The 26,211-nt window shown below is 39.2% G+C and overlaps 29 non-coding genes across 29 annotated transcripts; all 29 read right to left on the reverse strand.

Annotated features, from left to right (window-relative positions):
• Positions 1–1,409: 1,409 nt before the first annotated feature.
• Positions 1,410–1,492, reverse strand: TRNAL-CAG (transfer RNA leucine (anticodon CAG)). Its single transcript has one exon. It is a non-coding gene; the product is annotated as a tRNA-Leu (tRNA).
• A 512-nt stretch (positions 1,493–2,004) lies between these two features.
• On the reverse strand, positions 2,005–2,087 carry TRNAL-CAG (transfer RNA leucine (anticodon CAG)). Its single transcript has one exon. It is a non-coding gene; the product is annotated as a tRNA-Leu (tRNA).
• A 1,350-nt stretch (positions 2,088–3,437) lies between these two features.
• On the reverse strand, positions 3,438–3,520 carry TRNAL-AAG (transfer RNA leucine (anticodon AAG)). Its single transcript has one exon. It is a non-coding gene; the product is annotated as a tRNA-Leu (tRNA).
• Positions 3,521–4,032: 512 nt separating this feature from the next.
• TRNAL-CAG (transfer RNA leucine (anticodon CAG)) lies at positions 4,033–4,115 on the reverse strand. The gene has a single exon. It is a non-coding gene; the product is annotated as a tRNA-Leu (tRNA).
• Positions 4,116–5,465: 1,350 nt separating this feature from the next.
• TRNAL-AAG (transfer RNA leucine (anticodon AAG)) lies at positions 5,466–5,548 on the reverse strand. Its single transcript has one exon. It is a non-coding gene; the product is annotated as a tRNA-Leu (tRNA).
• A 754-nt stretch (positions 5,549–6,302) lies between these two features.
• TRNAL-AAG (transfer RNA leucine (anticodon AAG)) lies at positions 6,303–6,385 on the reverse strand. Its single transcript has one exon. It is a non-coding gene; the product is annotated as a tRNA-Leu (tRNA).
• Positions 6,386–7,139: 754 nt separating this feature from the next.
• TRNAL-AAG (transfer RNA leucine (anticodon AAG)) lies at positions 7,140–7,222 on the reverse strand. The gene has a single exon. It is a non-coding gene; the product is annotated as a tRNA-Leu (tRNA).
• Positions 7,223–7,976: 754 nt separating this feature from the next.
• TRNAL-CAG (transfer RNA leucine (anticodon CAG)) lies at positions 7,977–8,059 on the reverse strand. The gene has a single exon. It is a non-coding gene; the product is annotated as a tRNA-Leu (tRNA).
• A 754-nt stretch (positions 8,060–8,813) lies between these two features.
• TRNAL-CAG (transfer RNA leucine (anticodon CAG)) lies at positions 8,814–8,896 on the reverse strand. The gene has a single exon. It is a non-coding gene; the product is annotated as a tRNA-Leu (tRNA).
• Positions 8,897–9,650: 754 nt separating this feature from the next.
• On the reverse strand, positions 9,651–9,733 carry TRNAL-AAG (transfer RNA leucine (anticodon AAG)). The gene has a single exon. It is a non-coding gene; the product is annotated as a tRNA-Leu (tRNA).
• Positions 9,734–10,487: 754 nt separating this feature from the next.
• TRNAL-AAG (transfer RNA leucine (anticodon AAG)) lies at positions 10,488–10,570 on the reverse strand. The gene has a single exon. It is a non-coding gene; the product is annotated as a tRNA-Leu (tRNA).
• Positions 10,571–11,082: 512 nt separating this feature from the next.
• Positions 11,083–11,165, reverse strand: TRNAL-AAG (transfer RNA leucine (anticodon AAG)). Its single transcript has one exon. It is a non-coding gene; the product is annotated as a tRNA-Leu (tRNA).
• A 754-nt stretch (positions 11,166–11,919) lies between these two features.
• Positions 11,920–12,002, reverse strand: TRNAL-CAG (transfer RNA leucine (anticodon CAG)). The gene has a single exon. It is a non-coding gene; the product is annotated as a tRNA-Leu (tRNA).
• Positions 12,003–12,756: 754 nt separating this feature from the next.
• TRNAL-CAG (transfer RNA leucine (anticodon CAG)) lies at positions 12,757–12,839 on the reverse strand. The gene has a single exon. It is a non-coding gene; the product is annotated as a tRNA-Leu (tRNA).
• Positions 12,840–13,593: 754 nt separating this feature from the next.
• TRNAL-AAG (transfer RNA leucine (anticodon AAG)) lies at positions 13,594–13,676 on the reverse strand. The gene has a single exon. It is a non-coding gene; the product is annotated as a tRNA-Leu (tRNA).
• Positions 13,677–14,430: 754 nt separating this feature from the next.
• On the reverse strand, positions 14,431–14,513 carry TRNAL-CAG (transfer RNA leucine (anticodon CAG)). The gene has a single exon. It is a non-coding gene; the product is annotated as a tRNA-Leu (tRNA).
• A 754-nt stretch (positions 14,514–15,267) lies between these two features.
• TRNAL-AAG (transfer RNA leucine (anticodon AAG)) lies at positions 15,268–15,350 on the reverse strand. Its single transcript has one exon. It is a non-coding gene; the product is annotated as a tRNA-Leu (tRNA).
• A 754-nt stretch (positions 15,351–16,104) lies between these two features.
• On the reverse strand, positions 16,105–16,187 carry TRNAL-CAG (transfer RNA leucine (anticodon CAG)). The gene has a single exon. It is a non-coding gene; the product is annotated as a tRNA-Leu (tRNA).
• Positions 16,188–16,941: 754 nt separating this feature from the next.
• TRNAL-CAG (transfer RNA leucine (anticodon CAG)) lies at positions 16,942–17,024 on the reverse strand. The gene has a single exon. It is a non-coding gene; the product is annotated as a tRNA-Leu (tRNA).
• A 754-nt stretch (positions 17,025–17,778) lies between these two features.
• On the reverse strand, positions 17,779–17,861 carry TRNAL-AAG (transfer RNA leucine (anticodon AAG)). Its single transcript has one exon. It is a non-coding gene; the product is annotated as a tRNA-Leu (tRNA).
• Positions 17,862–18,615: 754 nt separating this feature from the next.
• Positions 18,616–18,698, reverse strand: TRNAL-AAG (transfer RNA leucine (anticodon AAG)). The gene has a single exon. It is a non-coding gene; the product is annotated as a tRNA-Leu (tRNA).
• Positions 18,699–19,452: 754 nt separating this feature from the next.
• TRNAL-CAG (transfer RNA leucine (anticodon CAG)) lies at positions 19,453–19,535 on the reverse strand. The gene has a single exon. It is a non-coding gene; the product is annotated as a tRNA-Leu (tRNA).
• Positions 19,536–20,289: 754 nt separating this feature from the next.
• TRNAL-CAG (transfer RNA leucine (anticodon CAG)) lies at positions 20,290–20,372 on the reverse strand. The gene has a single exon. It is a non-coding gene; the product is annotated as a tRNA-Leu (tRNA).
• Positions 20,373–21,127: 755 nt separating this feature from the next.
• Positions 21,128–21,210, reverse strand: TRNAL-AAG (transfer RNA leucine (anticodon AAG)). Its single transcript has one exon. It is a non-coding gene; the product is annotated as a tRNA-Leu (tRNA).
• A 1,591-nt stretch (positions 21,211–22,801) lies between these two features.
• On the reverse strand, positions 22,802–22,884 carry TRNAM-CAU (transfer RNA methionine (anticodon CAU)). The gene has a single exon. It is a non-coding gene; the product is annotated as a tRNA-Met (tRNA).
• A 512-nt stretch (positions 22,885–23,396) lies between these two features.
• TRNAL-AAG (transfer RNA leucine (anticodon AAG)) lies at positions 23,397–23,479 on the reverse strand. Its single transcript has one exon. It is a non-coding gene; the product is annotated as a tRNA-Leu (tRNA).
• Positions 23,480–24,278: 799 nt separating this feature from the next.
• Positions 24,279–24,361, reverse strand: TRNAL-CAG (transfer RNA leucine (anticodon CAG)). The gene has a single exon. It is a non-coding gene; the product is annotated as a tRNA-Leu (tRNA).
• A 512-nt stretch (positions 24,362–24,873) lies between these two features.
• Positions 24,874–24,956, reverse strand: TRNAL-CAG (transfer RNA leucine (anticodon CAG)). Its single transcript has one exon. It is a non-coding gene; the product is annotated as a tRNA-Leu (tRNA).
• Positions 24,957–26,031: 1,075 nt separating this feature from the next.
• TRNAL-CAG (transfer RNA leucine (anticodon CAG)) lies at positions 26,032–26,114 on the reverse strand. The gene has a single exon. It is a non-coding gene; the product is annotated as a tRNA-Leu (tRNA).
• Positions 26,115–26,211: the final 97 nt, after the last annotated feature.

The following is a 26,211-nucleotide window of genomic DNA, read 5'->3' on the forward strand; positions in this document are numbered from 1 at the left end:
CCTGAAAATACAGAAAAACTACCCTGGGAGGTACCCAGCAGTAGTTTAGTGGAGTTCCATTCTCTATAACATTCACTCAAGTAAGCAGAGGAATCTGTATTGTCTTACATAGTTACTTAAATATGAAATAGAAAATAGAAAGATTAGTACTGTTTCTTGTCCATTTCCATCATGTAGTTATTGGTTTATGATTAACAGTGCTGTAAAAAAGAGGTCCTGAAGAACCCTTGTTCTTGCTTTAACCTGAAAATACAGAAAAACTACCCTGGGAGGTACCCAGCAGTAGTTTAGTGGAGTTCCATTCTCTATAACATTCACTCAAGTAAGCAGAGGAATCGGTATTGTCTTACATAGTTTACTTAAATATGAGTATTCAAAAGTGGGATTTAAATCCACGCCTTCACGAGAGACTGCTCGGTCATCCTATCCTACACAAATAAGAAAACTTTCAAGATTGAATGCCAAAGCCAGTCATCTGAAGAGTCTAACATTTTGGGGCGTGTTTTGGCATAGTGGGTTTTTTCACTAGCGCTGTCGGAATGACATTGCAGTGTGTTTAAGAAAAGTTGTATTGTCAGAAGTGGGATTTGAACCCACGCCTCCAGGGGAGACTGTGACCTTAACGAAGCACCTTAGACCGCTCGGCCATCCTGACTTATAGAAAAGCCAAGCCTTTCAGATATGGAAGAAAAAACCGTCATGTTAAGGGTCCAGTTTTTGGGAATTTAAAATAGAAAGATTAGAACTGTTTCTTGTCCATTTCCATCATGTAGTTATTGGTTTATGATTAACAGTGCTGTAACAAAGAGGTCCTGAAGAACCCTTGTTCTTGCTTTAACCTGAAAATACAGAAAAACTACCCTGGGAGGTACCCAGCAGTAGTTTAGTGGAGTTCCATTCTCTATAACATTCACTCAAGTAAGCAGAGGAATCTGTATTGTCTTACATAGTTACTTAAATATGAAATAGAAAATAGAAAGATTAGTACTGTTTCTTGTCCATTTCCATCATGTAGTTATTGGTTTATGATTAACAGTGCTGTAAAAAAGAGGTCCTGAAGAACCCGTGTTCTTGCTTTAACCTGAAAATACAGAAAAACTACCCTGGGAGGTACCCAGCATTAGTTTAGTGGAGTTCCATTCTCTATAACATTCACTCAAGTAAGCAGAGGAATCGGTATTGTCTTACATAGTTTACTTAAATATGAGTATTCAAAAGTGGGATTTAAATCCACGCCTTCACGAGAGACTGCTCGGTCATCCTATCCTACACAAATAAGAAAACTTTCAAGATTGGATGCCAAGCCAGTCATCTGAAGAGTCTAACATTTTGGGGCGTGTTTTGGCATAGTGGGTTTTTTCACTAGCGCTGTCGGAATGACATTGCAGTGTGTTTAATAAAAATTGTATTGTCAGAAGTGGGATTTGAACCCACGCCTCCAGGGGAGACTGCGACCTGAACGCAGCACCTTAGACCGCTCAGCCATCCTGACTTATAGAAAAGACAAGCCTTTCAGAAATGGAAGAAAAAACCGTCATGTTAAGGGTCCAGTTTTTAGGAATTTAAAATAGAAAGATTAGAACTGTTTCTTGTCCATTTCCATCATGTAGTTATTGGTTTATGATTAACAGTGCTGTAACAAAGAGGTCCTGAAGAACCCTTGTTCTTGCTTTAACCTGAAAATACAGAAAAACTACCCTGGGAGGTACCCAGCAGTAGTTTAGTGGAGTTCCATTCTCTATAACATTCACTCAAGTAAGCAGAGGAATCGGTATTGTCTTACATAGTTTACTTAAATATGAGTATTCAAAAGTAGGATTTAAATCCACGCCTTCACGAGAGACTGCTCGGTCATCCTATCCTACACAAATAAGAAAACTTTCAAGATTGGATGCCAAGCCAGTCATCTGAAGAGTCTAACATTTTGGGGCATGTTTTGGCATAGTGGGTTTTTTCACTAGCGCTGTCGGAATGACATTGCAGTGTGTTTAATAAAAGTTGTATTGTCAGAAGTGGGATTTGAACCCACGCCTCCAGGGGAGACTGCGACCTGAACGCAGCGCCTTAGACCACTCGGCCATCCTGACTTATAGAAAAGCCAAGCCTTTCAGAAATGGAAGAAAAAACCGTCATGTTAAGGGTCCAGTTTTTGGGAATTTAAAATAGAAAGATTAGAACTGTTTCTTGTCCATTTCCATCATGTAGTTATTGGTTTATGATTAACAGTGCTGTAACAAAGAAGTCCTGAAGAACCCTTGTTCTTGCTTTAACCTGAAAATACAGAAAAACTACCCTGGGAGGTACCCAGCAGTAGTTTAGTGGAGTTCCATTCTCTATAACATTCACTCAAGTAAGCAGAGGAATCGGTATTGTCTTACATAGTTTACTTAAATATGAGTATTCAAAAGTGGGATTTAAATCCACGCCTTCACGAGAGACTGCTCGGTCATCCTATCCTACACAAATAAGAAAACTTTCAAGATTGAATGCCAAAGCCAGTCATCTGAAGAGTCTAACATTTTGGGGCGTGTTTTGGCATAGTGGGTTTTTTCACTAGCGCTGTCGGAATGACATTGCAGTGTGTTTAAGAAAAGTTGTATTGTCAGAAGTGGGATTTGAACCCACGCCTCCAGGGGAGACTGTGACCTTACCGCAGCACCTTAGACCGCTCGGCCATCCTGACTTATAGAAAAGCCAAGCCTTTCAGATATGGAAGAAAAAACCGTCATGTTAAGGGTCCAGTTTTTGGGAATTTAAAATAGAAAGATTAGAACTGTTTCTTGTCCATTTCCATCATGTAGTTATTGGTTTATGATTAACAGTGCTGTAACAAAGAGGTCCTGAAGAACCCTTGTTCTTGCTTTAACCTGAAAATACAGAAAAACTACCCTGGGAGGTACCCAGCAGTAGTTTAGTGGAGTTCCATTCTCTATAACATTCACTCAAGTAAGCAGAGGAATCTGTATTGTCTTACATAGTTACTTAAATATGAAATAGAAAATAGAAAGATTAGTACTGTTTCTTGTCCATTTCCATCATGTAGTTATTGGTTTATGATTAACAGTGCTGTAAAAAAGAGGTCCTGAAGAACCCTTGTTCTTGCTTTAACCTGAAAATACAGAAAAACTACCCTGGGAGGTACCCAGCAGTAGTTTAGTGGAGTTCCATTCTCTATAACATTCACTCAAGTAAGCAGAGGAATCGGTATTGTCTTACATAGTTTACTTAAATATGAGTATTCAAAAGTGGGATTTAAATCCACGCCTTCACGAGAGACTGCTCGGTCATCCTATCCTACACAAATAAGAAAACTTTCAAGATTGGATGCCAAGCCAGTCATCTGAAGAGTCTAACATTTTGGGGCGTGTTTTGGCATAGTGGGTTTTTTCACTAGCGCTGTCGGAATGACATTGCAGTGTGTTTAAGAAAAGTTGTATTGTCAGAAGTGGGATTTGAACCCACGCCTCCAGGGGAGACTACGACCTTAACGCAGCGCCTTAGACCGCTCGGCCATCCTGACTTATAGAAAAGCCAAGCCTTTCAGATATGGAAGAAAAAACCGTCATGTTAAGGGTCCAGTTTTTGGGAATTTAAAATAGAAAGATTAGAACTGTTTCTTGTCCATTTCCATCATGTAGTTATTGGTTTATGATTAACAGTGCTGTAACAAAGAGGTCCTGAAGAACCCTTGTTCTTGCTTTAACCTGAAAATACAGAAAAACTACCCTGGGAGGTACCCAGCAGTAGTTTAGTGGAGTTCCATTCTCTATAACATTCACTCAAGTAAGCAGAGGAATCGGTATTGTCTTACATAGTTTACTTAAATATGAGTATTCAAAAGTAGGATTTAAATCCACGCCTTCACGAGAGACTGCTCGGTCATCCTATCCTACACAAATAAGAAAACTTTCAAGATTGGATGCCAAGCCAGTCATCTGAAGAGTCTAACATTTTGGGGCATGTTTTGGCATAGTGGGTTTTTTCACTAGCGCTGTCGGAATGACATTGCAGTGTGTTTAATAAAAGTTGTATTGTCAGAAGTGGGATTTGAACCCACGCCTCCAGGGGAGACTGCGACCTGAACGCAGCGCCTTAGACCACTCGGCCATCCTGACTTATAGAAAAGCCAAGCCTTTCAGAAATGGAAGAAAAAACCGTCATGTTAAGGGTCCAGTTTTTGGGAATTTAAAATAGAAAGATTAGAACTGTTTCTTGTCCATTTCCATCATGTAGTTATTGGTTTATGATTAACAGTGCTGTAACAAAGAAGTCCTGAAGAACCCTTGTTCTTGCTTTAACCTGAAAATACAGAAAAACTACCCTGGGAGGTACCCAGCAGTAGTTTAGTGGAGTTCCATTCTCTATAACATTCACTCAAGTAAGCAGAGGAATCGGTATTGTCTTACATAGTTTACTTAAATATGAGTATTCAAAAGTGGGATTTAAATCCACGCCTTCACGAGAGACTGCTCGGTCATCCTATCCTACACAAATAAGAAAACTTTCAAGATTGAATGCCAAAGCCAGTCATCTGAAGAGTCTAACATTTTGGGGCGTGTTTTGGCATAGTGGGTTTTTTCACTAGCGCTGTCGGAATGACATTGCAGTGTGTTTAAGAAAAGTTGTATTGTCAGAAGTGGGATTTGAACCCACGCCTCCAGGGGAGACTGTGACCTTACCGCAGCACCTTAGACCGCTCGGCCATCCTGACTTATAGAAAAGCCAAGCCTTTCAGATATGGAAGAAAAAACCGTCATGTTAAGGGTCCAGTTTTTGGGAATTTAAAATAGAAAGATTAGAACTGTTTCTTGTCCATTTCCATCATGTAGTTATTGGTTTATGATTAACAGTGCTGTAACAAAGAGGTCCTGAAGAACCCTTGTTCTTGCTTTAACCTGAAAATACAGAAAAACTACCCTGGGAGGTACCCAGCAGTAGTTTAGTGGAGTTCCATTCTCTATAACATTCACTCAAGTAAGCAGAGGAATCTGTATTGTCTTACATAGTTACTTAAATATGAAATAGAAAATAGAAAGATTAGTACTGTTTCTTGTCCATTTCCATCATGTAGTTATTGGTTTATGATTAACAGTGCTGTAAAAAAGAGGTCCTGAAGAACCCTTGTTCTTGCTTTAACCTGAAAATACAGAAAAACTACCCTGGGAGGTACCCAGCAGTAGTTTAGTGGAGTTCCATTCTCTATAACATTCACTCAAGTAAGCAGAGGAATCGGTATTGTCTTACATAGTTTACTTAAATATGAGTATTCAAAAGTGGGATTTAAATCCACGCCTTCACGAGAGACTGCTCGGTCATCCTATCCTACACAAATAAGAAAACTTTCAAGATTGGATGCCAAGCCAGTCATCTGAAGAGTCTAACATTTTGGGGCGTGTTTTGGCATAGTGGGTTTTTTCACTAGCGCTGTCGGAATGACATTGCAGTGTGTTTAAGAAAAGTTGCATTGTCAGAAGTGGGATTTGAACCCACGCCTCCAGGGGAGACTACGACCTTAACGCAGCGCCTTAGACCGCTCGGCCATCCTGACTTATAGAAAAGCCAAGCCTTTCAGATATGGAAGAAAAAACCGTCATGTTAAGGGTCCAGTTTTTGGGAATTTAAAATAGAAAGATTAGAACTGTTTCTTGTCCATTTCCATCATGTAGTTATTGGTTTATGATTAACAGTGCTGTAACAAAGTGGTCCTGAAGAACCCTTGTTCTTGCTTTAACCTGAAAATACAGAAAAACTACCCTGGGAGGTACCCAGCAGTAGTTTAGTGGAGTTCCATTCTCTATAACATTCACTCAAGTAAGCAGAGGAATCTGTATTGTCTTACATAGTTACTTAAATATGAAATAGAAAATAGAAAGATTAGTACTGTTTCTTGTCCATTTCCATCATGTAGTTATTGGTTTATGATTAACAGTGCTGTAAAAAAGAGGTCCTGAAGAACCCTTGTTCTTGCTTTAACCTGAAAATACAGAAAAACTACCCTGGGAGGTACCCAGCAGTAGTTTAGTGGAGTTCCATTCTCTATAACATTCACTCAAGTAAGCAGAGGAATCGGTATTGTCTTACATAGTTTACTTAAATATGAGTATTCAAAAGTGGGATTTAAATCCACGCCTTCACGAGAGACTGCTCGGTCATCCTATCCTACACAAATAAGAAAACTTTCAAGATTGGATGCCAAGCCAGTTATCTGAAGAGTCTAACATTTTGGGGCGTATTTTGGCATAGTGGGTTTTTTCACTAGCGCTGTCGGAATGACATTGCAGTGTGTTTAAGAAAAGTTGTATTGTCAGAAGTGGGATTTGAACCCACGCCTCCAGGGGAGACTACGACCTTAACGCAGCGCCTTAGACCGCTCGGCCATCCTGACTTATAGAAAAGCCAAGCCTTTCAGATATGGAAGAAAAAACCGTCATGTTAAGGGTCCAGTTTTTGGGAATTTAAAATAGAAAGATTAGAACTGTTTCTTGTCCATTTCCATCATGTAGTTATTGGTTTATGATTAACAGTGCTGTAACAAAGAGGTCCTGAAGAACCCTTGTTCTTGCTTTAACCTGAAAATACAGAAAAACTACCCTGGGAGGTACCCAGCAGTAGTTTAGTGGAGTTCCATTCTCTATAACATTCACTCAAGTAAGCAGAGGAATCTGTATTGTCTTACATAGTTACTTAAATATGAAATAGAAAATAGAAAGATTAGTACTGTTTCTTGTCCATTTCCATCATGTAGTTATTGGTTTATGATTAACAGTGCTGTAAAAAAGAGGTCCTGAAGAACCCTTGTTCTTGCTTTAACCTGAAAATACAGAAAAACTACCCTGGGAGGTACCCAGCAGTAGTTTAGTGGAGTTCCATTCTCTATAACATTCACTCAAGTAAGCAGAGGAATCGGTATTGTCTTACATAGTTTACTTAAATATGAGTATTCAAAAGTGGGATTTAAATCCACGCCTTCACGAGAGACTGCTCGGTCATCCTATCCTACACAAATAAGAAAACTTTCAAGATTGGATGCCAAGCCAGTTATCTGAAGAGTCTAACATTTTGGGGCGTATTTTGGCATAGTGGGTTTTTTCACTAGCGCTGTCGGAATGACATTGCAGTGTGTTTAAGAAAAGTTGTATTGTCAGAAGTGGGATTTGAACCCACGCCTCCAGGGGAGACTACGACCTTAACGCAGCGCCTTAGACCGCTCGGCCATCCTGACTTATAGAAAAGCCAAGCCTTTCAGATATGGAAGAAAAAACCGTCATGTTAAGGGTCCAGTTTTTGGGAATTTAAAATAGAAAGATTAGAACTGTTTCTTGTCCATTTCCATCATGTAGTTATTGGTTTATGATTAACAGTGCTGTAACAAAGAGGTCCTGAAGAACCCTTGTTCTTGCTTTAACCTGAAAATACAGAAAAACTACCCTGGGAGGTACCCAGCAGTAGTTTAGTGGAGTTCCATTCTCTATAACATTCACTCAAGTAAGCAGAGGAATCTGTATTGTCTTACATAGTTACTTAAATATGAAATAGAAAATAGAAAGATTAGTACTGTTTCTTGTCCATTTCCATCATGTAGTTATTGGTTTATGATTAACAGTGCTGTAAAAAAGAGGTCCTGAAGAACCCTTGTTCTTGCTTTAACCTGAAAATACAGAAAAACTACCCTGGGAGGTACCCAGCAGTAGTTTAGTGGAGTTCCATTCTCTATAACATTCACTCAAGTAAGCAGAGGAATCGGTATTGTCTTACATAGTTTACTTAAATATGAGTATTCAAAAGTGGGATTTAAATCCACGCCTTCACGAGAGACTGCTCGGTCATCCTATCCTACACAAATAAGAAAACTTTCAAGATTGGATGCCAAGCCAGTTATCTGAAGAGTCTAACATTTTGGGGCGTATCTTGGCATAGTGGGTTTTTTCACTAGCGCTGTCGGAATGACATTGCAGTGTGTTTAATAAAAATTGTATTGTCAGAAGTGGGATTTGAACCCACGCCTCCAGGGGAGACTGCGACCTGAACGCAGCGCCTTAGACCGCTCGGCCATCCTGACTTATAGAAAAGCCAAGCCTTTCAGATATGGAAGAAAAAACCGTCATGTTAAGGGTCCAGTTTTTGGGAATTTAAAATAGAAAGATTAGAACTGTTTCTTGTCCATTTCCATCATGTAGTTATTGGTTTATGATTAACAGTGCTGTAACAAAGAGGTCCTGAAGAACCCTTGTTCTTGCTTTAACCTGAAAATACAGAAAAACTACCCTGGGAGGTACCCAGCAGTAGTTTAGTGGAGTTCCATTCTCTATAACATTCACTCAAGTAAGCAGAGGAATCTGTATTGTCTTACATAGTTACTTAAATATGAAATAGAAAATAGAAAGATTAGTACTGTTTCTTGTCCATTTCCATCATGTAGTTATTGGTTTATGATTAACAGTGCTGTAAAAAAGAGGTCCTGAAGAACCCTTGTTCTTGCTTTAACCTGAAAATACAGAAAAACTACCCTGGGAGGTACCCAGCAGTAGTTTAGTGGAGTTCCATTCTCTATAACATTCACTCAAGTAAGCAGAGGAATCGGTATTGTCTTACATAGTTTACTTAAATATGAGTATTCAAAAGTGGGATTTAAATCCACGCCTTCACGAGAGACTGCTCGGTCATCCTATCCTACACAAATAAGAAAACTTTCAAGATTGGATGCCAAGCCAGTTATCTGAAGAGTCTAACATTTTGGGGCGTATTTTGGCATAGTGGGTTTTTTCACTAGCGCTGTCGGAATGACATTGCAGTGTGTTTAATAAAAATTGTATTGTCAGAAGTGGGATTTGAACCCACGCCTCCAGGGGAGACTGCGACCTGAACGCAGCGCCTTAGACCGCTCGGCCATCCTGACTTATAGAAAAGCCAAGCCTTTCAGATATGGAAGAAAAAACCGTCATGTTAAGGGTCCAGTTTTTGGGAATTTAAAATAGAAAGATTAGAACTGTTTCTTGTCCATTTCCATCATGTAGTTATTGGTTTATGATTAACAGTGCTGTAACAAAGAGGTACTGAAGAACCCTTGTTCTTGCTTTAACCTGAAAATACAGAAAAACTACCCTGGGAGGTACCCAGCAGTAGTTTAGTGGAGTTCCATTCTCTATAACATTCACTCAAGTAAGCAGAGGAATCTGTATTGTCTTACATAGTTACTTAAATATGAAATAGAAAATTGAAAGATTAGTACTGTTTCTTGTCCATTTCCATCATGTAGTTATTGGTTTATGATTAACAGTGCTGTAAAAAAGAGGTCCTGAAGAACCCTTGTTCTTGCTTTAACCTGAAAATACAGAAAAACTACCCTGGGAGGTACCCAGCAGTAGTTTAGTGGAGTTCCATTCTCTATAACATTCACTCAAGTAAGCAGAGGAATCGGTATTGTCTTACATAGTTTACTTAAATATGAGTATTCAAAAGTGGGATTTAAATCCACGCCTTCACGAGAGACTGCTCGGTCATCCTATCCTACACAAATAAGAAAACTTTCAAGATTGGATGCCAAGCCAGTTATCTGAAGAGTCTAACATTTTGGGGCGTATTTTGGCATAGTGGGTTTTTTCACTAGCGCTGTCGGAATGACATTGCAGTGTGTTTAAGAAAAGTTGTATTGTCAGAAGTGGGATTTGAACCCACGCCTCCAGGGGAGACTACGACCTTAACGCAGCGCCTTAGACCGCTCGGCCATCCTGACTTATAGAAAAGCCAAGCCTTTCAGATATGGAAGAAAAAACCGTCATGTTAAGGGTCCAGTTTTTGGGAATTTAAAATAGAAAGATTAGAACTGTTTCTTGTCCATTTCCATCATGTAGTTATTGGTTTATGATTAACAGTGCTGTAACAAAGAGGTCCTGAAGAACCCTTGTTCTTGCTTTAACCTGAAAATACAGAAAAACTACCCTGGGAGGTACCCAGCAGTAGTTTAGTGGAGTTCCATTCTCTATAACATTCACTCAAGTAAGCAGAGGAATCTGTATTGTCTTACATAGTTACTTAAATATGAAATAGAAAATAGAAAGATTAGTACTGTTTCTTGTCCATTTCCATCATGTAGTTATTGGTTTATGATTAACAGTGCTGTTAAAAAGAGGTCCTGAAGAACCCTTGTTCTTGCTTTAACCTGAAAATACAGAAAAACTACCCTGGGAGGTACCCAGCAGTAGTTTAGTGGAGTTCCATTCTCTATAACATTCACTCAAGTAAGCAGAGGAATCGGTATTGTCTTACATAGTTTACTTAAATATGAGTATTCAAAAGTGGGATTTAAATCCACGCCTTCACGAGAGACTGCTCGGTCATCCTATCCTACACAAATAAGAAAACTTTCAAGATTGGATGCCAAGCCAGTCATCTGAAGAGTCTAACATTTTGGGGCGTGTTTTGGCATAGTGGGTTTTTTCACTAGCGCTGTCGGAATGACATTGCAGTGTGTTTAAGAAAAGTTGTATTGTCTGAAGTGGGATTTGAACCCACGCCTCCAGGGGAGACTGCGACCTTAACGCAGCGCCTTAGACCGCTCGGCCATCCTGACTTATAGAAAAGCCAAGCCTTTCAGATATGGAAGAAAAAACCGTCATGTTAAGGGTCCAGTTTTTGGGAATTTAAAATAGAAAGATTAGAACTGTTTCTTGTCCATTTCCATCATGTAGTTATTGGTTTATGATTAACAGTGCTGTAACAAAGAGGTCCTGAAGAACCCTTGTTTTTGCTTTAACCTGAAAATACAGAAAAACTACCCTGGGAGGTACCCAGCAGTAGTTTAGTGGAGTTCCATTCTCTATAACATTCACTCAAGTAAGCAGAGGAATCTGTATTGTCTTACATAGTTTACTTAAATATGAGTATTCAAAAGTGGGATTTAAATCCACGCCTTCACGAGAGACTGCTCGGTCATCCTATCCTACACAAATAAGAAAACTTTCAAGATTGGATGCCAAGCCAGTTATCTGAAGAGTCTAACATTTTGGGGCGTATTTTGGCATAGTGGGTTTTTTCACTAGCGCTGTCGGAATGACATTGCAGTGTGTTTAAGAAAAGTTGTATTGTCAGAAGTGGGATTTGAACCCACGCCTCCAGGGGAGACTACGACCTTAACGCAGCGCCTTAGACCGCTCGGCCATCCTGACTTATAGAAAAGCCAAGCCTTTCAGATATGGAAGAAAAAACCGTCATGTTAAGGGTCCAGTTTTTGGGAATTTAAAATAGAAAGATTAGAACTGTTTCTTGTCCATTTCCATCATGTAGTTATTGGTTTATGATTAACAGTGCTGTAACAAAGAGGTCCTGAAGAACCCTTGTTCTTGCTTTAACCTGAAAATACAGAAAAACTACCCTGGGAGGTACCCAGCAGTAGTTTAGTGGAGTTCCATTCTCTATAACATTCACTCAAGTAAGCAGAGGAATCTGTATTGTCTTACATAGTTACTTAAATATGAAATAGAAAATAGAAAGATTAGTACTGTTTCTTGTCCATTTCCATCATGTAGTTATTGGTTTATGATTAACAGTGCTGTAAAAAAGAGGTCCTGAAGAACCCTTGTTCTTGCTTTAACCTGAAAATACAGAAAAACTACCCTGGGAGGTACCCAGCAGTAGTTTAGTGGAGTTCCATTCTCTATAACATTCACTCAAGTAAGCAGAGGAATCGGTATTGTCTTACATAGTTTACTTAAATATGAGTATTCAAAAGTGGGATTTAAATCCACGCCTTCACGAGAGACTGCTCGGTCATCCTATCCTACACAAATAAGAAAACTTTCAAGATTGGATGCCAAGCCAGTTATCTGAAGAGTCTAACATTTTGGGGCGTATCTTGGCATAGTGGGTTTTTTCACTAGCGCTGTCGGAATGACATTGCAGTGTGTTTAATAAAAATTGTATTGTCAGAAGTGGGATTTGAACCCACGCCTCCAGGGGAGACTGCGACCTGAACGCAGCGCCTTAGACCGCTCGGCCATCCTGACTTATAGAAAAGCCAAGCCTTTCAGATATGGAAGAAAAAACCGTCATGTTAAGGGTCCAGTTTTTGGGAATTTAAAATAGAAAGATTAGAACTGTTTCTTGTCCATTTCCATCATGTAGTTATTGGTTTATGATTAACAGTGCTGTAACAAAGAGGTCCTGAAGAACCCTTGTTCTTGCTTTAACCTGAAAATACAGAAAAACTACCCTGGGAGGTACCCAGCAGTAGTTTAGTGGAGTTCCATTCTCTATAACATTCACTCAAGTAAGCAGAGGAATCTGTATTGTCTTACATAGTTACTTAAATATGAAATAGAAAATAGAAAGATTAGTACTGTTTCTTGTCCATTTCCATCATGTAGTTATTGGTTTATGATTAACAGTGCTGTAAAAAAGAGGTCCTGAAGAACCCTTGTTCTTGCTTTAACCTGAAAATACAGAAAAACTACCCTGGGAGGTACCCAGCAGTAGTTTAGTGGAGTTCCATTCTCTATAACATTCACTCAAGTAAGCAGAGGAATCGGTATTGTCTTACATAGTTTACTTAAATATGAGTATTCAAAAGTGGGATTTAAATCCACGCCTTCACGAGAGACTGCTCGGTCATCCTATCCTACACAAATAAGAAAACTTTCAAGATTGGATGCCAAGCCAGTTATCTGAAGAGTCTAACATTTTGGGGCGTATTTTGGCATAGTGGGTTTTTTCACTAGCGCTGTCGGAATGACATTGCAGTGTGTTTAATAAAAATTGTATTGTCAGAAGTGGGATTTGAACCCACGCCTCCAGGGGAGACTGCGACCTGAACGCAGCGCCTTAGACCGCTCGGCCATCCTGACTTATAGAAAAGCCAAGCCTTTCAGATATGGAAGAAAAAACCGTCATGTTAAGGGTCCAGTTTTTGGGAATTTAAAATAGAAAGATTAGAACTGTTTCTTGTCCATTTCCATCATGTAGTTATTGGTTTATGATTAACAGTGCTGTAACAAAGAGGTACTGAAGAACCCTTGTTCTTGCTTTAACCTGAAAATACAGAAAAACTACCCTGGGAGGTACCCAGCAGTAGTTTAGTGGAGTTCCATTCTCTATAACATTCACTCAAGTAAGCAGAGGAATCTGTATTGTCTTACATAGTTACTTAAATATGAAATAGAAAATTGAAAGATTAGTACTGTTTCTTGTCCATTTCCATCATGTAGTTATTGGTTTATGATTAACAGTGCTGTAAAAAAGAGGTCCTGAAGAACCCTTGTTCTTGCTTTAACCTGAAAATACAGAAAAACTACCCTGGGAGGTACCCAGCAGTAGTTTAGTGGAGTTCCATTCTCTATAACATTCACTCAAGTAAGCAGAGGAATCGGTATTGTCTTACATAGTTTACTTAAATATGAGTATTCAAAAGTGGGATTTAAATCCACGCCTTCACGAGAGACTGCTCGGTCATCCTATCCTACACAAATAAGAAAACTTTCAAGATTGGATGCCAAGCCAGTCATCTGAAGAGTCTAACATTTTGGGGCGTGTTTTGGCATAGTGGGTTTTTTCACTAGCGCTGTCGGAATGACATTGCAGTGTGTTTAAGAAAAGTTGTATTGTCAGAAGTGGGATTTGAACCCACGCCTCCAGGGGAGACTACGACCTTAACGCAGCGCCTTAGACCGCTCGGCCATCCTGACTTATAGAAAAGCCAAGCCTTTCAGATATGGAAGAAAAAACCGTCATGTTAAGGGTCCAGTTTTTGGGAATTTAAAATAGAAAGATTAGAACTGTTTCTTGTCCATTTCCATCATGTAGTTATTGGTTTATGATTAACAGTGCTGTAACAAAGAGGTCCTGAAGAACCCTTGTTCTTGCTTTAACCTGAAAATACAGAAAAACTACCCTGGGAGGTACCCAGCAGTAGTTTAGTGGAGTTCCATTCTCTATAACATTCACTCAAGTAAGCAGAGGAATCTGTATTGTCTTACATAGTTACTTAAATATGAAATAGAAAATAGAAAGATTAGTACTGTTTCTTGTCCATTTCCATCATGTAGTTATTGGTTTATGATTAACAGTGCTGTAAAAAAGAGGTCCTGAAGAACCCTTGTTCTTGCTTTAACCTGAAAATACAGAAAAACTACCCTGGGAGGTACCCAGCAGTAGTTTAGTGGAGTTCCATTCTCTATAACATTCACTCAAGTAAGCAGAGGAATCGGTATTGTCTTACATAGTTTACTTAAATATGAGTATTCAAAAGTGGGATTTAAATCCACGCCTTCACGAGAGACTGCTCGGTCATCCTATCCTACACAAATAAGAAAACTTTCAAGATTGGATGCCAAGCCAGTTATCTGAAGAGTCTAACATTTTGGGGCGTATTTTGGCATAGTGGGTTTTTTCACTAGATCTGTCGGAATGACATTGCAGTGTGTTTAAGAAAAGTTGTATTGTCAGAAGTGGGATTTGAACCCACGCCTCCAGGGGAGACTGCGACCTGAACGCAGCGCCTTAGACCGCTCGGCCATCCTGACTTATAGAAAAGCCAAGCCTTTCAGATATGGAAGAAAAAACCGTCATGTTAAGGGTCCAGTTTTTGGGAATTTAAAATAGAAAGATTAGAACTGTTTCTTGTCCATTTCCATCATGTAGTTATTGGTTTATGATTAACAGTGCTGTAACAAAGAGGTCCTGAAGAACCCTTGTTCTTGCTTTAACCTGAAAATACAGAAAAACTACCCTGGGAGGTACCCAGCAGTAGTTTAGTGGAGTTCCATTCTCTATAACATTCACTCAAGTAAGCAGAGGAATCTGTATTGTCTTACATAGTTACTTAAATATGAAATAGAAAATAGAAAGATTAGTACTGTTTCTTGTCCATTTCCATCATGTAGTTATTGGTTTATGATTAACAGTGCTGTAAAAAAGAGGTCCTGAAGAACCCTTGTTCTTGCTTTAACCTGAAAATACAGAAAAACTACCCTGGGAGGTACCCAGCAGTAGTTTAGTGGAGTTCCATTCTCTATAACATTCACTCAAGTAAGCAGAGGAATCGGTATTGTCTTACATAGTTTACTTAAATATGAGTATTCAAAAGTGGGATTTAAATCCACGCCTTCACGAGAGACTGCTCGGTCATCCTATCCTACACAAATAAGAAAACTTTCAAGATTGGATGCCAAGCCAGTCATCTGAAGAGTCTAACATTTTGGGGCGTGTTTTGGCATAGTGGGTTTTTTCACTAGCGCTGTCGGAATGACATTGCAGTGTGTTTAAGAAAAGTTGTATTGTCAGAAGTGGGATTTGAACCCACGCCTCCAGGGGAGACTACGACCTTAACGCAGCGCCTTAGACCGCTCGGCCATCCTGACTTATAGAAAAGCCAAGCCTTTCAGATATGGAAGAAAAAACCGTCATGTTAAGGGTCCAGTTTTTGGGAATTTAAAATAGAAAGATTAGAACTGTTTCTTGTCCATTTCCATCATGTAGTTATTGGTTTATGATTAACAGTGCTGTAACAAAGTGGTCCTGAAGAACCCTTGTTCTTGCTTTAACCTGAAAATACAGAAAAACTACCCTGGGAGGTACCCAGCAGTAGTTTAGTGGAGTTCCATTCTCTATAACATTCACTCAAGTAAGCAGAGGAATCTGTATTGTCTTACATAGTTACTTAAATATGAAATAGAAAATAGAAAGATTAGTACTGTTTCTTGTCCATTTCCATCATGTAGTTATTGGTTTATGATTAACAGTGCTGTAAAAAAGAGGTCCTGAAGAACCCTTGTTCTTGCTTTAACCTGAAAATACAGAAAAACTACCCTGGGAGGTACCCAGCAGTAGTTTAGTGGAGTTCCATTCTCTATAACATTCACTCAAGTAAGCAGAGGAATCGGTATTGTCTTACATAGTTTACTTAAATATGAGTATTCAAAAGTGGGATTTAAATCCACGCCTTCACGAGAGACTGCTCGGTCATCCTATCCTACACAAATAAGAAAACTTTCAAGATTGGATGCCAAGCCAGTTATCTGAAGAGTCTAACATTTTGGGGCGTATTTTGGCATAGTGGGTTTTTTCACTAGCGCTGTCGGAATGACATTGCAGTGTGTTTAAGAAAAGTTGTATTGTCAGAAGTGGGATTTGAACCCACGCCTCCAGGGGAGACTGCGACCTGAACGCAGCGCCTTAGACCGCTCGGCCATCCTGACTTATAGAAAAGCCAAGCCTTTCAGATATGGAAGAAAAAACCGTCATGTTAAGGGTCCAGTTTTTGGGAATTTAAAATAGAAAGATTAGAACTGTTTCTTGTCCATTTCCATCATGTAGTTATTGGTTTATGATTAACAGTGCTGTAACAAAGAGGTCCTGAAGAACCCTTGTTCTTGCTTTAACCTGAAAATACAGAAAAACTACCCTGGGAGGTACCCAGCAGTAGTTTAGTGGAGTTCCATTCTCTATAACATTCACTCAAGTAAGCAGAGGAATCTGTATTGTCTTACATAGTTACTTAAATATGAAATAGAAAATAGAAAGATTAGTACTGTTTCTTGTCCATTTCCATCATGTAGTTATTGGTTTATGATTAACAGTGCTGTAAAAAAGAGGTCCTGAAGAACCCTTGTTCTTGCTTTAACCTGAAAATACAGAAAAACTACCCTGGGAGGTACCCAGCAGTAGTTTAGTGGAGTTCCATTCTCTATAACATTCACTCAAGTAAGCAGAGGAATCGGTATTGTCTTACATAGTTTACTTAAATATGAGTATTCAAAAGTGGGATTTAAATCCACGCCTTCACGAGAGACTGCTCGGTCATCCTATCCTACACAAATAAGAAAACTTTCAAGATTGGATGCCAAGCCAGTTATCTGAAGAGTCTAACATTTTGGGGCGTATTTTGGCATAGTGGGTTTTTTCACTAGCGCTGTCGGAATGACATTGCAGTGTGTTTAATAAAAATTGTATTGTCAGAAGTGGGATTTGAACCCACGCCTCCAGGGGAGACTGCGACCTGAACGCAGCGCCTTAGACCGCTCGGCCATCCTGACTTATAGAAAAGCCAAGCCTTTCAGATATGGAAGAAAAAACCGTCATGTTAAGGGTCCAGTTTTTGGGAATTTAAAATAGAAAGATTAGAACTGTTTCTTGTCCATTTCCATCATGTAGTTATTGGTTTATGATTAACAGTGCTGTAACAAAGAGGTACTGAAGAACCCTTGTTCTTGCTTTAACCTGAAAATACAGAAAAACTACCCTGGGAGGTACCCAGCAGTAGTTTAGTGGAGTTCCATTCTCTATAACATTCACTCAAGTAAGCAGAGGAATCTGTATTGTCTTACATAGTTACTTAAATATGAAATAGAAAATTGAAAGATTAGTACTGTTTCTTGTCCATTTCCATCATGTAGTTATTGGTTTATGATTAACAGTGCTGTAAAAAAGAGGTCCTGAAGAACCCTTGTTCTTGCTTTAACCTGAAAATACAGAAAAACTACCCTGGGAGGTACCCAGCAGTAGTTTAGTGGAGTTCCATTCTCTATAACATTCACTCAAGTAAGCAGAGGAATCGGTATTGTCTTACATAGTTTACTTAAATATGAGTATTCAAAAGTGGGATTTAAATCCACGCCTTCACGAGAGACTGCTCGGTCATCCTATCCTACACAAATAAGAAAACTTTCAAGATTGGATGCCAAGCCAGTCATCTGAAGAGTCTAACATTTTGGGGCGTGTTTTGGCATAGTGGGTTTTTTCACTAGCGCTGTCGGAATGACATTGCAGTGTGTTTAAGAAAAGTTGTATTGTCAGAAGTGGGATTTGAACCCACGCCTCCAGGGGAGACTACGACCTTAACGCAGCGCCTTAGACCGCTCGGCCATCCTGACTTATAGAAAAGCCAAGCCTTTCAGATATGGAAGAAAAAACCGTCATGTTAAGGGTCCAGTTTTTGGGAATTTAAAATAGAAAGATTAGAACTGTTTCTTGTCCATTTCCATCATGTAGTTATTGGTTTATGATTAACAGTGCTGTAACAAAGTGGTCCTGAAGAACCCTTGTTCTTGCTTTAACCTGAAAATACAGAAAAACTACCCTGGGAGGTACCCAGCAGTAGTTTAGTGGAGTTCCATTCTCTATAACATTCACTCAAGTAAGCAGAGGAATCTGTATTGTCTTACATAGTTACTTAAATATGAAATAGAAAATAGAAAGATTAGTACTGTTTCTTGTCCATTTCCATCATGTAGTTATTGGTTTATGATTAACAGTGCTGTAAAAAAGAGGTCCTGAAGAACCCTTGTTCTTGCTTTAACCTGAAAATACAGAAAAACTACCCTGGGAGGTACCCAGCAGTAGTTTAGTGGAGTTCCATTCTCTATAACATTCACTCAAGTAAGCAGAGGAATCGGTATTGTCTTACATAGTTTACTTAAATATGAGTATTCAAAAGTGGGATTTAAATCCACGCCTTCACGAGAGACTGCTCGGTCATCCTATCCTACACAAATAAGAAAACTTTCAAGATTGGATGCCAAGCCAGTTATCTGAAGAGTCTAACATTTTGGGGCGTATTTTGGCATAGTGGGTTTTTTCACTAGCGCTGTCGGAATGACATTGCAGTGTGTTTAAGAAAAGTTGTATTGTCAGAAGTGGGATTTGAACCCACGCCTCCAGGGGAGACTACGACCTTAACGCAGCGCCTTAGACCGCTCGGCCATCCTGACTTATAGAAAAGCCAAGCCTTTCAGATATGGAAGAAAAAACCGTCATGTTAAGGGTCCAGTTTTTGGGAATTTAAAATAGAAAGATTAGAACTGTTTCTTGTCCATTTCCATCATGTAGTTATTGGTTTATGATTAACAGTGCTGTAACAAAGAGGTCCTGAAGAACCCTTGTTCTTGCTTTAACCTGAAAATACAGAAAAACTACCCTGGGAGGTACCCAGCAGTAGTTTAGTGGAGTTCCATTCTCTATAACATTCACTCAAGTAAGCAGAGGAATCTGTATTGTCTTACATAGTTACTTAAATATGAAATAGAAAATAGAAAGATTAGTACTGTTTCTTGTCCATTTCCATCATGTAGTTATTGGTTTATGATTAACAGTGCTGTAAAAAAGAGGTCCTGAAGAACCCTTGTTCTTGCTTTAACCTGAAAATACAGAAAAACTACCCTGGGAGGTACCCAGCAGTAGTTTAGTGGAGTTCCATTCTCTATAACATTCACTCAAGTAAGCAGAGGAATCGGTATTGTCTTACATAGTTTACTTAAATATGAGTATTCAAAAGTGGGATTTAAATCCACGCCTTCACGAGAGACTGCTCGGTCATCCTATCCTACACAAATAAGAAAACTTTCAAGATTGGATGCCAAGCCAGTTATCTGAAGAGTCTAACATTTTGGGGCGTATCTTGGCATAGTGGGTTTTTTCACTAGCGCTGTCGGAATGACATTGCAGTGTGTTTAATAAAAATTGTATTGTCAGAAGTGGGATTTGAACCCACGCCTCCAGGGGAGACTGCGACCTGAACGCAGCGCCTTAGACCGCTCGGCCATCCTGACTTATAGAAAAGCCAAGCCTTTCAGATATGGAAGAAAAAACCGTCATGTTAAGGGTCCAGTTTTTGGGAATTTAAAATAGAAAGATTAGAACTGTTTCTTGTCCATTTCCATCATGTAGTTATTGGTTTATGATTAACAGTGCTGTAACAAAGAGGTCCTGAAGAACCCTTGTTCTTGCTTTAACCTGAAAATACAGAAAAACTACCCTGGGAGGTACCCAGCAGTAGTTTAGTGGAGTTCCATTCTCTATAACATTCACTCAAGTAAGCAGAGGAATCTGTATTGTCTTACATAGTTACTTAAATATGAAATAGAAAATAGAAAGATTAGTACTGTTTCTTGTCCATTTCCATCATGTAGTTATTGGTTTATGATTAACAGTGCTGTAAAAAAGAGGTCCTGAAGAACCCTTGTTCTTGCTTTAACCTGAAAATACAGAAAAACTACCCTGGGAGGTACCCAGCAGTAGTTTAGTGGAGTTCCATTCTCTATAACATTCACTCAAGTAAGCAGAGGAATCGGTATTGTCTTACATAGTTTACTTAAATATGAGTATTCAAAAGTGGGATTTAAATCCACGCCTTCACGAGAGACTGCTCGGTCATCCTATCCTACACAAATAAGAAAACTTTCAAGATTGGATGCCAAGCCAGTTATCTGAAGAGTCTAACATTTTGGGGCGTATTTTGGCATAGTGGGTTTTTTCACTAGCGCTGTCGGAATGACATTGCAGTGTGTTTAATAAAAATTGTATTGTCAGAAGTGGGATTTGAACCCACGCCTCCAGGGGAGACTGCGACCTGAACGCAGCGCCTTAGACCGCTCGGCCATCCTGACTTATAGAAAAGCCAAGCCTTTCAGATATGGAAGAAAAAACCGTCATGTTAAGGGTCCAGTTTTTGGGAATTTAAAATAGAAAGATTAGAACTGTTTCTTGTCCATTTCCATCATGTAGTTATTGGTTTATGATTAACAGTGCTGTAACAAAGAGGTACTGAAGAACCCTTGTTCTTGCTTTAACCTGAAAATACAGAAAAACTACCCTGGGAGGTACCCAGCAGTAGTTTAGTGGAGTTCCATTCTCTATAACATTCACTCAAGTAAGCAGAGGAATCTGTATTGTCTTACATAGTTACTTAAATATGAAATAGAAAATTGAAAGATTAGTACTGTTTCTTGTCCATTTCCATCATGTAGTTATTGGTTTATGATTAACAGTGCTGTAAAAAAGAGGTCCTGAAGAACCCTTGTTCTTGCTTTAACCTGAAAATACAGAAAAACTACCCTGGGAGGTACCCAGCAGTAGTTTAGTGGAGTTCCATTCTCTATAACATTCACTCAAGTAAGCAGAGGAATCGGTATTGTCTTACATAGTTTACTTAAATATGAGTATTCAAAAGTGGGATTTAAATCCACGCCTTCACGAGAGACTGCTCGGTCATCCTATCCTACACAAATAAGAAAACTTTCAAGATTGGATGCCAAGCCAGTCATCTGAAGAGTCTAACATTTTGGGGCGTGTTTTGGCATAGTGGGTTTTTTCACTAGCGCTGTCGGAAATGACATTGCAGTGTGTTTAAGAAAATATGTATTGTCAGAAGTGGGATTTGAACCCACGCCTCCAGTGGAGACTGCGACCTTAACGCAGCGCCTTAGACCGCTCGGCCATCCTGACTTATAGAAAAGCCAAGCCTTTCAGATATGGAAGAAAAAACCGTCATGTTAAGGGTCCAGTTTTTGGGAATTTAAAATAGAAAGATTAGAACTGTTTCTTGTCCATTTCCATCATGTAGTTATTGGTTTATGATTAACAGTGCTGTAACAAAGAGGTACTGAAGAACCCTTGTTCTTGCTTTAACCTGAAAATACAGAAAAACTACCCTGGGAGGTACCCAGCAGTAGTTTAGTGGAGTTCCATTCTCTATAACATTCACTCAAGTAAGCAGAGGAATCTGTATTGTCTTACATAGTTACTTAAATATGAAATAGAAAATAGAAAGATTAGTACTGTTTCTTGTCCATTTCCATCATGTAGTTATTGGTTTATGATTAACAGTGCTGTAAAAAAGAGGTCCTGAAGAACCCTTGTTCTTGCTTTAACCTGAAAATACAGAAAAACTACCCTGGGAGGTACCCAGCAGTAGTTTAGTGGAGTTCCATTCTCTATAACATTCACTCAAGTAAGCAGAGGAATCGGTATTGTCTTACATAGTTTACTTAAATATGAGTATTCAAAAGTGGGATTTAAATCCACGCCTTCACGAGAGACTGCTCGGTCATCCTATCCTACACAAATAAGAAAACTTTCAAGATTGGATGCCAAGCCAGTTATCTGAAGAGTCTAACATTTTGGGGCGTATTTTGGCATAGTGGGTTTTTTCACTAGCGCTGTCGGAATGACATTGCAGTGTGTTTAATAAAAATCGTATTGTCAGAAGTGGGATTTGAACCCACAACTCCAAGGGAGACTGCGACCTGAACGCAGCACCTTAGACCTCTCGGCCATCCTGACTTATAGAAAAGCCAAGCCTTTCAGATATGGAAGAAAAAACCGTCATGTTAAGGGTCCAGTTTTTGGGAATTTAAAATAGAAAGATTAGAACTGTTTCTTGTCCATTTCCATCATGTAGTTATTGGTTTATGATTAACAGTGCTGTAACAAAGAGGTACTGAAGAACCCTTGTTCTTGCTTTAACCTGAAAATACAGAAAAACTACCCTGGGAGGTACCCAGCAGTAGTTTAGTGGAGTTCCATTCTCTATAACATTCACTCAAGTAAGCAGAGGAATCTGTATTGTCTTACATAGTTACTTAAATATGAAATAGAAAATAGAAAGATTAGTACTGTTTCTTGTCCATTTCCATCATGTAGTTATTGGTTTATGATTAACAGTGCTGTAAAAAAGAGGTACTGAAGAACCCTTGTTCTTGCTTTAACCTGAAAATACAGAAAAACTACCCTGGGAGGTACCCAGCAGTAGTTTAGTGGAGTTCCATTCTCTATAACATTCACTCAAGTAAGCAGAGGAATCGGTATTGTCTTACATAGTTTACTTAAATATGAGTATTCAAAAGTGGGATTTAAATCCACGCCTTCACGAGAGACTGCTCGGTCATCCTATCCTACACAAATAAGAAAACTTTCAAGATTGGATGCCAAGCCAGTTATCTGAAGAGTCTAACATTTTGGGGCGTATTTTGGCATAGTGGGTTTTTTCACTAGCGCTGTCGGAATGACATTGCAGTGTGTTTAATAAAAATTGTATTGTCAGAAGTGGGATTTGAACCCACGCCTCCAGGGGAGACTGCGACATGAACGCAGCGCCTTAGACCACTCGGCCATCCTGACTTATAGAAAAGCCAAGCCTTTCAGATATGGAAGAAAAAACCGTCATGTTAAGGGTCCAGTTTTTGGGAATTTAAAATAGAAAGATTAGAACTGTTTCTTGTCCATTTCCATCATGTAGTTATTGGTTTATGATTAACAGTGCTGTAACAAAGAGGTCCTGAAGAACCCTTGTTCTTGCTTTAACCTGAAAATACAGAAAAACTACCCTGGGAGGTACCCAGCAGTAGTTTAGTGGAGTTCCATTCTCTATAACATTCACTCAAGTAAGCAGAGGAATCGGTATTGTCTTACATAGTTTTCTTAAATATGAGTATTCAAAAGAGGGATTTAAATCCACGCCTTCACGAGAGACTGCTCGGTCATCCTATCCTACACAAATAAGAAAACTTTCAAGATTGGATGCCAAGCCAGTCATCTGAAGAGTCTAAAATTTTGGGGCGTGTTTTGGCATAGTGGGTTTTTTCACTAGCGCTGTCGGAATGACATTGCAGTGTGTTTAAGAAAAGTTGTATTGTCAGAAGTGGGATTTGAACTCACGCCTCCAGGGGAGACTGCGACCTTAACGCAGCGCCTTAGACCGCTCGGCCATCCTGACTTATAGAAAAGTCAAGCCTTTCAGATATGGAAGAAAAAACCGTCATGTTAAGGGTCCAGTTTTTGGGAATTTAAAATAGAAAGATTAGAACTGTTTCTTGTCCATTTCCATCATGTAGTTATTGGTTTATGATTAACAGTGCTGTAACAAAGAGGTACTGAAGAACCCTTGTTCTTGCTTTAACCTGAAAATACAGAAAAACTACCCTGGGAGGTACCCAGCAGTAGTTTAGTGGAGTTCCATTCTCTATAACATTCACTCAAGTAAGCAGAGGAATCTGTATTGTCTTACATAGTTACTTAAATATGAAATAGAAAATAGAAAGATTAGTACTGTTTCTTGTCCATTTCCATCATGTAGTTATTGGTTTATGATTAACAGTGCTGTAAAAAAGAGGTCCTGAAGAACCCTTGTTCTTGCTTTAACCTGAAAATACAGAAAAACTACCCTGGGAGGTACCCAGCAGTAGTTTAGTGGAGTTCCATTCTCTATAACATTCACTCAAGTAAGCAGAGGAATCGGTATTGTCTTACATAGTTTACTTAAATATGAGTATTCAAAAGTGGGATTTAAATCCACGCCTTCACGAGAGACTGCTCGGTCATCCTATCCTACACAAATAAGAAAACTTTCAAGATTGGATGCCAAGCCAGTCATCTGAAGAGTCTAACATTTTGGGGCGTGTTTTATCAAGCCAGTCATCTGAAGAGTCTAACATTTTGGGGCGTGTTTTGTCATAGTGGGTTTTTTCACTAGCGCTGTCGGAATGACATTGCAGTGTGTTTAATAAAAGTTGTATTGTCAGAAGTGGGATTTGAACCCACGCCTCCAGGGGAGACTGCGACCTGAACGCAGCGCCTTAGACCGCTCGGCCATCCTGACTTATAGAAAAGCCAAGCCTTTCAGAAATGGAAGAAAAAACCGTAATGTTAAGGGTCCAGTTTTTAGGAATTTAAAATAGAAAGATTAGTACTGTTTCTTGTCCATTTCCATCATGTAGTTATTGGTTTATGATTAACAGTGCTGTAAAAAAGAGGTCCTGAAGAACCCTTGTTCTTGCTTTAACCTGAAAATACAGAAAAACTACCCTGGGAGGTACCCAGCAGTAGTTTAGTGGAGTTCCATTCTCTATAACATTCACTCAAGTAAGCAGAGGAATCGGTATTGTCTTACATAGTTTACTTAAATATGAGTATTCAAAAGTGGGATTTAAATCCACGCCTTCACGAGAGACTGCTCGGTCATCCTATCCTACACAAATAAGAAAACTTTCAAGATTGGATGCCAAGCCAGTTATCTGAAGAGTCTAACATTTTGGGGCGTGTTTTGGCATAGTGGGTTTTTTCACTAGCGCTGTCGGAATGACATTGCAGTGTGTTTAATAAAAATTGTATTGTCAGAAGTGGGATTTGAACCCACGCCTCCAGGGGAGACTGCGACCTGAACGCAGCGCCTTAGACCGCTCGGCCATCCTGACTTATAGAAAAGCCAAGCCTTTCAGATATGGAAGAAAAAACCGTCATGTTAAGGGTCCAGTTCTTGGGAATTTAAAATAGAAAGATTAGAACTGTTTCTTGTCTATTTCCATCATGTAGTTATTGGTTTATGATTAACAGTGCTGTAACAAAGAGGTACTGAAGAACCCTTGTTCTTGCTTTAACCTGAAAATACAGAAAAACTACCCTGGGAGGTACCCAGCAGTAGTTTAGTGGAGTTCCATTCTCTATAACATTCACTCAAGTAAGCAGAGGAATCTGTATTGTCTTACATAGTTACTTAAATATGAAATAGAAAATAGAAAGATTAGTACTGTTTCTTTTCCATTTCCATCATGTAGTTATTGGTTTATGATTAACAGTGCTGTAAAAAAGAGGTCCTGAAGAACCCTTGTTCTTGCTTTAACCTGAAAATACAGAAAAACTACCCTGGGAGGTACCCAGCAGTAGTTTAGTGGAGTTCCATTCTCTATAACATTCACTCAAGTAAGCAGAGGAATCGGTATTGTCTTACATAGTTTACTTAAATATGAGTATTCAAAAGTGGGATTTAAATCCACGCCTTCACGAGAGACTGCTCGGTCATCCTATCCTACACAAATAAGAAAACTTTCAAGATTGGATGCCAAGCCAGTCATTTCTTTTCCATTTCCATCATGTAGTTATTGGTTTATGATTAACAGTGCTGTAAAAAAGAGGTCCTGAAGAACCCTTGTTCTTGCTTTAACCTGAAAATACAGAAAAACTACCCTGGGAGGTACCCAGCAGTAGTTTAGTGGAGTTCCATTCTCTATAACATTCACTCAAGTAAGCAGAGGAATCGGTATTGTCTTACATAGTTTACTTAAATATGAGTATTCAAAAGTGGGATTTAAATCCACGCCTTCACGAGAGACTGCTCGGTCATCCTATCCTACACAAATAAGAAAACTTTCAAGATTGGATGCCAAGCCAGTCATCTGAAGAGTCTAACATTTTGGGGCGTGTTTTGGCATAGTGGGTTTTTTCACTAGCGCTGTCGGAATGACATTGCAGTGTGTTTAATAAAAATTGTATTGTCAGAAGTGGGATTTGAACCCACGCCTCCAGGGGAGACTGCGACCTGAACGCAGCGCCTTAGACCGCTCGGCCATCCTGACTTATAGAAAAGCCAAGCCTTTCAGAAATGGAAGAAAAAACCGTAATGTTAAGGGTCCAGTTTTTAGGAATTTAAAATAGAAAGATTAGTACTGTTTC

The sequence above is a fragment of the Rhinoderma darwinii genome, chromosome 3 (genome assembly GCF_050947455.1).
Source record: "Rhinoderma darwinii isolate aRhiDar2 chromosome 3, aRhiDar2.hap1, whole genome shotgun sequence".
NCBI classification, from domain to species: Eukaryota; Metazoa; Chordata; class Amphibia; order Anura; family Rhinodermatidae; genus Rhinoderma; species Rhinoderma darwinii.